General features: G+C 40.5%; 1 protein-coding gene across 8 annotated transcripts in view; it reads right to left on the reverse strand.

The window, feature by feature from the left end:
- Nucleotides 1-13,404, reverse strand: part of YAP1 (Yes1 associated transcriptional regulator) — an 88,212-nt gene that overhangs the window by 53,909 nt on the left and 20,899 nt on the right. The gene's annotated exons all lie outside the window — the stretch shown is intronic.

The following is a 13,404-nucleotide window of genomic DNA, read 5'->3' on the forward strand; positions in this document are numbered from 1 at the left end:
GTTTAATTACTGAAAACCTGTAGCTATTTTGTTAGATAGTGAAACTCATTTAAATTTCTCCACTTCCATAAAATCAAAGGGCGCTGCTCCAAAACAACACAGACCTGCAAACAGCTTGCCTGGCCCCAGAGCTGTGGAGCTGATTACTTTTTTTCAGACAAGTAGAAAAGAAGAAAAATCACTGTCAACCACCCCAGCACAGTACTAGGGGTGATTAACTAGGAAGTGGCTGAGGAAAGGATGAAACATCAAAAAAAAGTGAATGGTGGAAGTCTAAAAGAGGAAACATGACTTGCACAGGAATCTGGCAATCTGGAATATCAAAATCTTCTAAGGAGCCAAGTGTCATGAAGAGAAACCGAGGTAGCAAAGGAAGGAGGTAGAAATTTGCAAAATTTACAAACCACAGGAAGAATTCTTGCAGAGAATGAACAAAGCTTGAGTTCACTGGACAGAAACTGTCTGGCAAACTGAATTGTGAGGCAGACTCTCACTGAAATGGAAGGAAGTGCTGAATAAAAACAACAGCAACCCTGTGCTACTCTCAGGCAGAGGAAGGATACAGAGCACTTAAGTTCAGGTGGAAGAATTAACGCCATGTGCTGAGCAGAAAACTATCACACAGCAGGAACACCACTTACCAGAGGGACTAGGAACTGTATCAGAAGGATACGGCTGCATTTAGAGATCAGCAGCTGAAGAACAGTAAAAAAGAACACAAGGAAGAAGTGAAGCTAAAAGCTAACATAAAATATTGCCAATATAAGAACTGATTTTTTTTTTGAATCAGTACAAGTTAAAACAAAACCTTACGTACTTGCAAAGTAAAACCACTGTTTCTTCCACTAGGCATCTGAAATGCATTGTAGGCATCAACCGAGAAAAACACCATCAAAAGTTGGAAAGCAACAAATAGCACAGTAAAAATTTATGCCAGCTGCATACAAGAAACGTCTGCCCCTCAGTACCAGAATTATTTTTGAAAAGTATTGTGCAAGTCCTTCTCTTCTGAAAATCCTGCCCAAAAAAAATAAGAACGGAAAAGCTCCCTCACTCTTGCATTGCCCAACTATTAGATGAAGCACTTTCACCCCACTGCAATTGGTAATGACCACAATTTTCCCTTATTTCTGAACAGAAGGATTTTCTAAAGCTATATAACAGCTATCCCCAGACCCTACAGAAATGTGCATGTATTCTATTTAAGGTGGTAACACTGCTCCCGAGCACAGAAAGCCAAGCACTGACTTAGCAGTTTTGTGCACAAAGCTGCCCATTTGCTCCTTGCTCTCCGTGTTTTTGCTTTGCTGATCAAAGCAGTTGCCAAGTTTTTTCTTTACCATTACAAGGCAGGAAAAATGGCTCTCCTCAGAGAGGCCCCTTGTGAAGGTCAGAAAGGTTAGCTCCACAAGCCCTGGAGTCTGCTCTGATGCTGGAGTGATTGGCTGGCTTCCCTGCAGTTACCCTGCATTTCCCCTCCTTCACAATAGTGCGCTGGTTATGGAAACTAAATATGAAAGAACATGGTGGGGGAGGAAGGAATTTCTATGGAGACAGTCAAAAACACTCCAAAGTTCTACTTTTTTTCAGCAGCCTGAAAATCGAGCGTTCTAAAACGTTTGATTTCTTCCTGGAACACTCTATATACTCTGGAAAACTCTATAAAACGCTATACACTTATTTTCTTGACCCTCCCCTCTTGACCAAAATTCTAAAGAAAAAATGTCAATGAGTGTGCTTTTTCTAAGAATATGAACAATTGCATAGTGGTCTGCCTTGGTCTGGAAAATGGTTATTTCTTAAGATGTTTACTTGCCCCATCTCTGGATTTAATCAACTGGAACCCACAGGTCACACCCTCTTAATGAAGCTTGAAACAAAGCCAGCTAATCACAGCCCACATTTGTAGCACCTTCCCGCTCCTGAGCGGCATCACGCTGGAGTCATTTCTAAAATCTTGTAGAACAATGAATGTTATTTACAGGCACCGAACCCCGACCGCTTCTAGATCCTAAAGTCAAGTAAGGAAGGTATCTTCGAATACCCAGCAAAAACACTCGGTACGTTTCAGATGGTTGATTAAATACACTCAGTGCTTTCTATAAATTCAAATCTACCAACCCAGAGGCAACCACAACTATTTAGTTTTTCTCTTAAGCATCAAAAACGTAACTAGCAGCACAGACAATGAAAGACCTAGCCTCTCTGAAGCATCTACTTCAAAGAAGCAGATGAAAATACCACAACTTTTCTATTTTGAAGAGGGAGATTTTGAGATTTCATATTTGGTGCTACCACTCCATATCGCTTTAGAACTGAAACTGACTCCCAGGATTGTTCAAAAAGCTCTCTTACCACCCTGGAAGTCAAGCCAGGCTCTCTCCTCTCTGCATAACTGTAGGTGTCAAGTTCTGCCTCCAGTGCCATCACCCATGTTTGGACAGGTGTAGCTAATTAAAAGTCAGCCCATGTGTTTGATGCTGAATGCACCTCTGCAGCTGTTTTGAGTTCATTATGTTACCAGCAGTCAAAGTACTTCCAGCAGTAGTCAAGTTGTGCAGCCTCGCTGTTTCAGTACTCCCAAGATTTACCAACATGCAGTAAGAGAGGCCCTACACTACAGCACTCTCATCCTAGGAGGAATCAACAGGCTTCTTGTTCTTCCATAGCCATCCCAAAACACGTAGGAAAACAGCCCCTGGACTGAGAGACAGCAGTAAGCGACTGACAATGACAACATCCTCAAGGAACAAAGCCAAAACCATTAAAATTGCATTATTAAAGATGGAATATCACAGTCCATACAAAAGCATAGAAGTGGGATTTTGTACAGACACCTCAAAGGGTCTCTGGACTGCTTCACCAAGTCCACCTTGAAACGCAGAAGCACCAGGAGAGCAGGAGAAATCCTCATGACAGCCGTACCATAACAGAAAGCAAAAGGTATACATAGCACAACAAATGGTACACGTGCACACGATGCCACATTTCTCTTTTACAGGACAGCTTTTATGACCAACCCTTGCACTTCTCAAGTCTCTTTGGGGAGGGTACAAAGGTCTGGACTGTGAGCACCTACTGACCCCGCAAGCATCGCTTGAGCTCCCATACAAAGGCCATGCACACAATCTGCTGGCCAGCACGAGGCACAGTCACCAGAAATATTTATTTACAGCTTCTTCAGACTGCTCATGCTCCCAATGTGCTGTGACAATGAAACCTGAGAGGAGAAAGTCAGAGTGGCAGAAGCTGGACACCTGTTATCTTGCCGGCGGGCACAAGCGCAACATTCATAGAATCACAGAATGGTTTGGGTTGGAAGGGACCTTAAAGACCATCTCATTCAACCCCCTGCCATGGGCAGGGACACCTCCCACCAGACCAGGTTGCCCAAAGTCCCTGCCAGCCTGGCCTTGAACACCCCCAGGGATGGGACATCCACAGCTTCTCTGAGCAACCTGTGCCAGGGCCTCACCACCCTCACCCCTGACCACCTCAGCTGGGGACACGACCTCTTACCTTCTGGCTGATGTTGTCAAGTGGGCACAAGTCTCCCCTGGCACGTCCTTCACCCAGTGAAGGCACTTCTGCCCTGCCTGGTACCCAGATGACAAGTATTTTGGCAGAAAACCTTCTTTTGCCATCACCTCCCGAATCCACGCTAAGGGGCTCTGCTGATGAAATCTCATTTTCTGAGAGGCCCACAACACCTAACTTCATTAACCCTCCTCCATTAACCCACTCCTGTCTAAGGAGTTTATTCAGCATCTAGAAGAGGTGAAGCAACATTGCTTTATTGCAACTCCTGTATTACAGATGCCACAGCTAAGAGGAAGAAAAAACTCCGAAAATACTTAAAAATATCCAGGAGTATCAAAACCAACTTTAGAAACTAATAAATAAATAAAAAAATTCTCTATCAGCAGCAAGACCAAGACCCTGCTCAAATCTAAAGCATGGGAGGAGGCTAATGCTTCGGACTATGCTTTTCTAAGTTTTTATGTTAAAGGTTCAGATTGCAGTAATTCTTTAACGATGACACAACTGGGCCAAGGACCGGGCACAGTGCAACCAGCCCCTTCTTTCCGCTGTATGTAATGCAGGCAGAACTTCCCAGCCAACTTCTGAAAGCAACCCCCTTCAAAAAGATATTTTTAAGAAAATGCCGAGTATTTCCCTGATATAAGACTCCAGTTATGCAAAAATCCATCATGTGGACATAGTACCACGTGCCCTATATCAATCCTGAAACTGTACAGAAGAAAGATGTCCAGAACTACTGTCCTTCTCTGAGCAAATTAAAATTAGAGCAAAATTACTAAAAACAGCTGAACATCTATCTTCCTCAAAATCTGAGCTGAGAAGAGTTTTGAGTATGGCAAAAAGCTAAAACATTTCATGAGGTGCCTTACTTTCTTTTAGTTTTACGACTTGCTATGTAATCAATAGCTCAAGTTCATGCTTTCTAAATTAACAAATTTATGTAAATAGATCACAAAGAATATTAAGAACAGACCAACAAGGACAGAAGCAAGGATACAGTAAAATTAACTAGTTTCACTATTTCTATTTCAGGAACAAGGGTGGTTCAACCTGCCAAATATCACATCTGATCTTCTCCAAAGTTAGGTTTTTAACTCAATTACTTTTTTTTTTTTTTTTTTAATTCAGCCTATAAACACCAGTAAACCTAACATTGCGTTGTATAAATGTGGCCAGCATTTCTTGAAAATGTAAATTCTGATATCATCTAAAAATGCAACTACGACAATTTTTACACCAGCACAACTGAATCAAAGTGATCTTTCCATAGGCTCATTGTTCACTCCAGACAACCTTACGTATACCAGCATACATTAACCTGACCTGACCAACTAAAAACAAAACTACAAAATACTTTGCTCCTAATGTTTTAAAATAAAGCTATATGAGAATATGAAAGATTTGCCAATAGCAAAACAGCAGGAAAAAGAACCCAAAGTACCAAAATGTACCAAAACTTTTTTGTAAAGTACCAAAGTACCGAAACTTTTTTGATCACGCACCGCATCAGTAAAAGCTTGGAGCACACCCCCCCAGTATATTCGTACTTCTAGATAACTTATAAATACGGCTGCATGAATGTGTTATACATATTACAAAACATATACAAAACCAGAAATTTAAAAAGCAGAAGATTAATTAAAGCTATATGTATATTTTGATTTATTTATAGTACCAAAAAAATTTTCTTCCCGCACCTCAACAGGACTTGGAAGCACGCAAACAACTCTGGAGACCACTGGCTTAGACTGTCCAAGTGGTGAATGTCATCCTTAAGAAATGTACACCGTTTCAGAACCTAGAATGTGATTTCCCCTAAAGTAGCCAAAATGCAGTTAACTTTTTTTCTAGTAATGCAGTTTGACCAGGCTGCTCTTACATGTCTGTTGCTAAAAACAGACATTCAAGCGAATCTTTGTATCATCCTTTTACTTTTAACAGCAATTACATTTGTTACATTCCACCAAAAGCTGAGACTTCTAGAGGTGTAGGCAGGAAACAATGCAAAGACGGCAGCATTTAACACAGGAGAATAGTATTCTGCTAGAGATTACTTAGTTTCATGCTTGCAATAGGTAAATCCATTTAGACACATCACAAATCCTACCTGAAATTACCAGTCTCACAAAACTACTTAAATGTTTGCTGCCTTTCTATTCTCATACATAGAATGAGAATGCTGACCTGACGTTCATGCTTAAGATCCATCTCTAATAATTCCCCATCAAATACAACAGTATTAGAAGAAGGAGTGAACGGAGGAAAAAAGGTTGTTCTAGTACAAAGCCAAGTCCAAATCCAAAAAACAAAAAAAAAATATAGCCAACAATGAAGACAGGCCTGACGTGAAAGGTAAAAGCTACAAAAATAAGGCTTTCCTCCCATTGTCTGCTTTCTGCAGAGAAGGAATCCTTTAGTTTGCCATGATTTTTGTATCACCAATTGTATTGGGTTTACATGGAAAGGTTTTGGTGGCAAGGGGCTGCAGGGTGGCCTCTGTGAGTAGAGCCCAGAAGCAGCCCTGCAGCCCCCAAGGTGAGTGCAGCAGGAGGGCAGGAGGTGCTCCAGGCACGCAGCACAAGTTCCCCTGCGGCCCGTGGAGAGGCCCCTGGTGGAGCAGGCTGTCCCCCTGCAGCCCACGGGTCCCACACGGAGCAGATCTCCACGCTGCAGCCCGTGGAGGAGCCCCCGGTGGAGCAGGTGGATGTGGCCTGGAGGAGGCTGCGGCCCATGGAGAGCCCCCGCAGGAGCAGGCCCCGGGCCGGAGCTGCAGCCCGTGGAGAGGAGCCCACGCAGGAGCAGGGGGTCTGGGGGGAGCTGCCGCCCGTGGGGGACCCGTGCTGGAGCAGTTTGCTCCTGGGGGATGGACCCCGTGGTACGGAGCCGTGTGGGAGCAGTTCTGGAAGAGCTGCAGCCTGTGGGCAGTCCCCCCAGGCTCAGTTCGGGAAGGACGGCATCCCGTGGGAGGGACCCCACGGGGAGCAGGGGCAGAGAGGGACCGTGAAGGAGCGGCAGAGACGAAGCGCCAGGGACTGACCGCAGCCCCCATTCCCCGTTCCCCTGCACCGCTCGGGTGGGGGGAGGAGGTAGAACAGGGTGGATGGGGGGAAAGTGTTTCTAGTTTGCTTTTAGCTCTCACTAGTCTGCTAGAGATAGGCTATAAATTACATTAATCTCGTTATGCTTTTTTTTTTTTTGCCGCCTGTGATAACAATTGGTGAAATGCTGAACGGTGTCCCTGACCATATCTCTACCTTTGAGCCCTTTTCCATCATTTTCAAGCCTTGTTACTTTGAAGAAGGGAAATGAAAGGGCGATTGTGGTGGTGTTTGGCTGCCCATCAGGGTAAAACCACCACACCAAAGCTTTTCACTGATCACCCGCTGAAAACTGCTTCATTAGAAGATGCTGACTTTAACTTAAAGAATACGCTATTAAGAAAGTGGAGACCTGAAAAATCAGAGACCTGAAAATCTATAGAGGTATTCATATACCTCATATTCAATATAGAGGTATTCAATTCATGTAAACATAGAATGGCTCAGGTTGGAAGGGACCTTAAAGATCATCTAACTCCATCCCACCATCACAGGCAGGGATGCCACCCACTAGATGAGGCTGGCCAAGGCTCCATCCAGCCCAGCCTTGAACACCTCCAGGGATGGGGCAAGTTCTTCTAGTTGTTCACACTTCTTGCCTGATAGAGTGACTAGGTGTTAAAAATGTATTCAAGTGAACAAGCGGGACAGGTAGAAGAATCAGCACTATTAAGGATTTTGAGTACCTGCACCCCACATTCCCATTTCTGCATACGGATAAACAGAGAAACACCAGCAAGACAACACGTTGACCAACTTAGCCTTATCTTGATCCAGCACTCCCTGAGCATGTAGTAGCAGCAACCTAAGACAGTCATCAGAAAGACTCTAACTGCATCAGTACAGTTGACTCAAAAAACCCGATGAAGTGGCAGGGGAAATTATGGCCCACTTACCAAGCCTACATTTGTTATGTGAGAATGCTATTTACAACGTCACATGCTGGAACTTGTTCCCAAGCTAGCTAAACCTACATGCTTAATTGACTCAATAGACAATGCCGTATTGTCAAGAGTAATCTTTTCCTACAGGCTACAGTTTCTAAACCACAAATGCTTTTATCCATTTTTATTTTCTTAGCATTTCCCAAACCAGAAAACTTGAAAATATACACACACAAACTGTACATTTCAGTAACTATTAAAATGCACATATTCATATGAAAACTGACTCATCAGAAAGTCCAAGCATTTTTAAAGAACATGAGAGTCAACGGGTTCTTTAGGTTTGTATTTCAGAAATCCAAGACTGAAGTGACTTGGCTAGCAAGAAAGCTTGAAACCAGGCTCACGTCACCAATACACACCATGTGATGCATGGAGCAGCAGCTCTTGCATTGTAGTAGATTTTGACTGAGCCACTGTATGAAGTATTTATTTCGAGTTACTGCCAAAGAGTAAGGTTTGGAGAAGAAAGAAACCTAGTTAAAGTCTGAGAAACTGTCAATTTAGAACTAATTTAAACAAACGTTTCCTTGGATGCTCCAGACTACTTTTTATTCATATTGATGAAAAATGCTTCCAAGAAAAAGCATGTTTAGAAAAAAAGTGAGATCAGAAAATAAGACAAGGATTTACACAGCAAACAAGTCTTATGAAGTGAAATAGAACTTGAGTTTTTCAGCATTTCTATGCCAACTATCAAAATAACTGGTGAATTTTAGGAACTGAAGGGGTTCAATTACTATTTGTTTAAAAAGGCAAACTGACTCAAGCTTTTCTATTAGCAGCTTTAGAAAGCTGAAGTTCACTAACTTAGGAGCCACCAAACAATTTTGTTTTAATATTTCTCCTACCTTCCCCAAAACTGATGAAAATAAACACCTCAGAGATCAACAATATTAAATCCCAAAAAGCTGTCGATCAGTTTGAGGGGAGGTAGGGGAGGAAGAGACAGGGAACATACCAAAAACATTTACACTGTGCTTTCTGAAACTACTAACAGAACTGAAGGCATCATAATGCCGTAAAACAACTGAGATTAGTTGATTAACTGATAGCTACGAATCACCTGGTCTAAAAGTACCTATAAACCACAGAACAAAATAAACCCAACAGCCACCAAAAATAGGAAGACAAAAAGTCAAGCCAAACATTAAAGACATCCACATGCTTATGTATCTAATCTTTCTGTACAGAATGGTCATTTAATGAGTTTACTTTTAATATTATTACATTTAATATCATGAAGACTGTCTTTTAACTTTTTTTCTTTTTGTCATCAGTATCCCAACAAGATAGTACTCAACAACAAAACACTTTCCCTTTTAAAAAGCAATGCCTCACTGTAGAGACTGCCTTCAAAATGATGTATTCAAGTATATTCAACAGTTCTTGGATTCATGACTGATATGGTTGAGCACGTTGCATCTAACACGCTGCTGATAAAACCTGTGTCAGATACTCTGCCAGCTCTCGTGCTTAATCAACTCAAGTTGAAAACAACCTTCTACAACAACAGAGGGTTAAATTAACAACCACTTTGTCTTTCTTCTACTGCCTCCCTCCCCTCTAATTTTCCACATCAAGCTTCCATCAGATTTATACCGTAGGAGGATAAAACAGCTTTGTAAAAAACACATTACCCCCTTTAATAACATGCTGAAGAGTATCTGGTTCCATTCGTTTCACTTTTTCCTGATCTTCACTAAAATATCCTCATTCAACTCAACTGCAAAAATTAAAGAAGTTGTAAATAGAAAACTATTAAAGTATAAAAAATGGACTCCAAAAAGCCAAGCCATGTTGGGAAGATGTTCTTTCAGTTGCCACAGGGTCTAATGATATTTTGACAAGACTGCAATTATGCTTCTGTTACAAGAACAGATCTTGTTCTCCACGTCTTGCCAGGGTAATACTGCTTTTAATTAACGCTTTTGTTGTGAAGTGTACCCTCAGGCAGTAATAAGTTTTATAATAATTTCAGTATGTAGCATGTATTTCCCCACACCATTTATTCAAAAATTCTCATCGTTCAGCCTCATAGATAATGTTGAGGCCTTACTTCCCAGAACTCTTCAAAACATGGTTAAACTCTGTTGTGTCTACCAAGGCACTGTTAAAACTTGTCTTCGTATGACTGCTTTCCCCTGCTTCCTCATGAAGGAAGGAACATTATGTGCCTATCAGGCTGGCACTACCACAAGAAAACCAAATTTCCTTTTCAACTTCAGTCTCTATTTCCCTTTCAAGAATCAGCACGTATGTCTTCTTTTCAAATGGCTGATAAATGCTTTTAGTGTATTGTCTTTTTCATCAGAATTACAACCATTGCCAAAGTGACATGAGGTGCTGATCTTCAGTTACATTTATTGATCACTAAGCGCATTTTATACACATACACAAGTGCACTTTTATTCTTACAACCCACCTCTCAAATTTGAATAGTCTCGCTAAAGGAAGTCACAAACCAGAGCTTCAGCAAACAAACAGGCAATTACTGAAGCCACAGAAATCTAGACACATATTTATCCGAAGTCTGAGACAAGTAAAGTACTGTGTGGGAAATGTTATGAAATCCCCGTCAAGAAAACTAGGCCTCAAATTTAATCCACTGCCTTCTCTCTACCACAAACAGCTGTGAAGTAACGAACTCATTTTTGTTTTAAATAATATTACTTAATAAAACACGACTGTCTAATTAACTCCACAAGAAGGTGGGAAGATTCAAACCAATTCTTATATACCAATTAAAATTGGCTTCACAAAGAGTTTGGATAGCTTGCATTGGCTTTGAAAAGCACAGTCAATACGCAAGCTGTCGCCTTTTCAGACTGCAGGAACCCATTTTTATCTGACACATATGTTCTTTGATCATATTCTAGATAAGAAATTAAAGTCTTAAATCTCACACTGGAGTATTCAAGCTTTTTTAAATTAGTGGTGTCTATATTTTAGTAGATTCAGTTCTCTGAAGTGTTCAAGCACTAAAACCTATGCTAAGTTTACACCTTTTCCAGAGAGGAGTTAACATTATATATTATTTCCATTTCTTTTCCATTACTTCTGCGTTCCGACAATAACACAAATCCAGTATTCTGTATGATCTCTCAAAAGAGAAATTAATTTCAGAATCCTAACTCCATTTCATACGGAAATGATCCTCAATTTCTTCTGCATGGTTCTTTCACTTCAGTGAAAGCAAACATTTAAATAGGACATGATTTGGCAAGAATACATTTACATATCGTCAGAGAAATTCATGAATGACAGTATATGGCCTATATCAAGAAGGCCAGACTAGGTGACTGCCATCTCTACTGCTTCCAAATTAAATTCTCTTCCTTTTGCTGGAAGGTGTATCAGCCTAAAAGGGCACCATTTGAATTTCAAGGTCAGGTTGGACTCATTCACACAGTCTAAAATCTGATGAATCAGTAAAAAAAAAAAAAAACAGCAGGTTGAATTCTAAGTTGTGTTAATGTGTATTTACAAAAGCAATCAGTGCAAAAGTTCGAAGGCTTGCAACACCACAGAAAATTAAGTTAGTCTACTTAAACAGCCTAACAGACGTAAGACCACTCACACAATTCTGTTTGTGTGTACATGTCATTTTTAGATTCAAACCTACCACAACTTTGAGCTTTTTCAATCTTAACTGCCAGTTTCTTCTGCACCCTTGAGATACTTGTGCAGCAAATAACTACTGATGGACTAAGTAAGAGGTCAAAGCCAAACCATAAATAAAGATCTTAAGTTCCCAGGTTTTCCTTACAAGAATCAGCAAATTATCAAAATCAACAGATATCCACTGCTAGCTTCTGAACCACATGGTATAAGCATTGATTAAATAAATTACCCTTCTGACCCTTCCCTTTTTCTTTAAAGAAAAGCCTGACTCAGTTACTCAGTTCTTAATATGTTTCTTGGTATGAAGTAAAATGTAACCTTGGAATGAAAATGGAGTCTCCAAACAGAAGCAGATTGAATAACAAGTGTTAAAGCATTAGGCTTCTGGTAATTGATTTTAATAATGTTAACACCGGATCACTCACTAAAGAAGGAAGTATTCAGCCACATAAAAGTCAACCTGTACATTAGCTTCAGTTAACTGCAAAATCAAGAAGTATGTGTCTTGATACAGAGCATTAATTTAAAAGGAAATTAAAGCCATTAATTTTTACAGTCTACTAGGTGACATTATAACCAATGGTGTATCTAGTCCTTTTAAAATGAAAAAATAGGTCACAACCTAGGGTATAAAAATACATATAACTCACAACCAAGATCTCTTCCTTCTCTCTCTCTCTCTCTCTCTCTTTTTTATTTTTAATGATTTTGGTCATACTGGCTAAGCTGCATAAAAAGTCACCCCATGAAGACTATTAAAGACAGACAACTCTACCTCACAAAATAACTTCAAATACAAAAAAATCCAGAATCAGAACTACAACCCGTAGATCTTAGACGCATCTGGTAATTCCTGCTTTGGAAGAACAGAAATGTCACGCTATATACGATATATATAAATCCTTAACTGGATTTACACAACACACTGAAATATAACACTGTTAGACCTTTTCACTCCATGGGTGTGTCAATCACTGAAATTCTATATTGAACATTGAGAATTGTAGTGACATTTATTTCTTAAAACAAATTTGTGTGTTTTAACTCCAACTTCTGAATAAAATTAAATTGTTTACCTTCTCACTTATTTATCTGCTGTCAACCTTTCATTCTCCCATCAGAGTTGAATACATCTTTCCGTAATGAACACACGCACTGAAACTATTTGCTCTATCATCATGTAGTAGAAAAGTTAATTAAAACATTCAAAGTTTACTTTAGTTTTACACAGCACAGCAGTTAAACCAAGCAGGTCAACTGGAAGAACAAGTCATAAATCTAGAAGGAGCTGTGTATAGCAAGGAACAGCTTCAGTTTTTATTCTGGTTTTGAGATTAACCACAACTACAGCAACTATTTACACAAGGAACAGAGAAGAGACTAAAAAAGCACTGAACTTTTTACAGTTCGTAAAATATCAAGGTGTATTCACACTTCTAAACGTCTAGTAGAATATCTAATGACAGACAACGGTACAGGCTTGATTTTTTTTTTTTATCATCAATTCCTCCAAGAATAAACCGTGACCAATTCCTATACTAGCAGACCTGCACCTGCACACCCCTTCTTTTCTTGCTTCCCCACATCAACTCCTGTTGGTCAAATACTCAGCATTTTTTATCATCCTCCTTGATAGAATCATAGAATATCCCGAGTTGGAAGGGACCCATAGGGATCATCAAGTCCAACTCCTGGCACCACACAGGTCTGCCCAAAAATTTAGACCATGTGACTAAGTGCACAGTCCAATCGCTTCTTAAATTCAGACAGGCTTGGTGCAATGACTACTTCACTGGGGAGCCTGTTTCAGTATGCGACCACCCTCTCGGTGAAGAACCTCTTCCTAGGCCCACGGCGAACAAACCACCTGTATTTTCAGAGCAAAAAACATTGTATAAGAGAAGCTTATCCCTCAGGCTGCTAAACCAAGCCCAGTTCCACTGCAGGAAATAGTATGCTAGTTACACTGCTGAGAAGAGTAATACACCATCATATTGTACAGGCATGCAATTATCATTTCGAACCACCATTACTACTTACAACTAAGTCAAACCACTGCCCATTCTATTGCTTTTGTGGAACAACTTTGTTTCGTACACAAGGGAGAGAAATGAGGAACTGCCAGTTCTGCATTATTTCTCAGTTCCTTTCTACTGCAGTTTCCCTGTAAGCCCTCCCCAAGTTACCTGCACTAT

This window comes from Anser cygnoides, chromosome 1, assembly GCF_040182565.1.
Source record: "Anser cygnoides isolate HZ-2024a breed goose chromosome 1, Taihu_goose_T2T_genome, whole genome shotgun sequence".
NCBI classification, from domain to species: Eukaryota; Metazoa; Chordata; class Aves; order Anseriformes; family Anatidae; genus Anser; species Anser cygnoides.